This window comes from Arachis duranensis, chromosome 6 (assembly GCF_000817695.3).
Source record: "Arachis duranensis cultivar V14167 chromosome 6, aradu.V14167.gnm2.J7QH, whole genome shotgun sequence".
NCBI lineage: Eukaryota > Viridiplantae > Streptophyta > Magnoliopsida > Fabales > Fabaceae > Arachis > Arachis duranensis.
In genome coordinates, this window is record NC_029777.3 from 83,864,262 (window position 1) to 83,864,790 (window position 529).

The window sequence follows — 529 nt, forward strand, 5'->3', positions numbered from 1 at the left end:
AGTATGGAACGCCCAATAAAGTCTAGCCAACCTCTTGCAATTGGTTTGGGGTCTCCCCTCTTGAGTTGGTTTGGGACACTCTTTGAATTGGTTATCCACTTAGTTCCAGGGAGGCATATGTCCTCTAGAACTTGATCCAACCCTTTATCTGCTCTCACCATTATCCTATTAAAGGAATCAGGATCATCCTGCAGTTGAGGCAATTTGAAGATTTCTCTTATTTTGTCCAGATGGAAGTACATAACTTTCCCTCTGACCATGGTTCTGTAGGTATAGTAGGCAGTTCCAGTCATTCTCTGCTTATCTGTTAGCCACAGATTTGAGTAGAATTCCTGAACCATATTTCTTCCAACCTTTATCTCAGGATTGGTTAGAACTTCCCATCCTCTGTTTCGAATTTGCTCTTGGATCCCCGGATATTCATCTTCTTTCAGATCAAATTTAACTTCCGGGATCACTGACCTCAGACCCATTATTTTGTGATAATGGCCTTCATGTTCTTTGGTTAAGAACTTCTCTTGATTCCAAA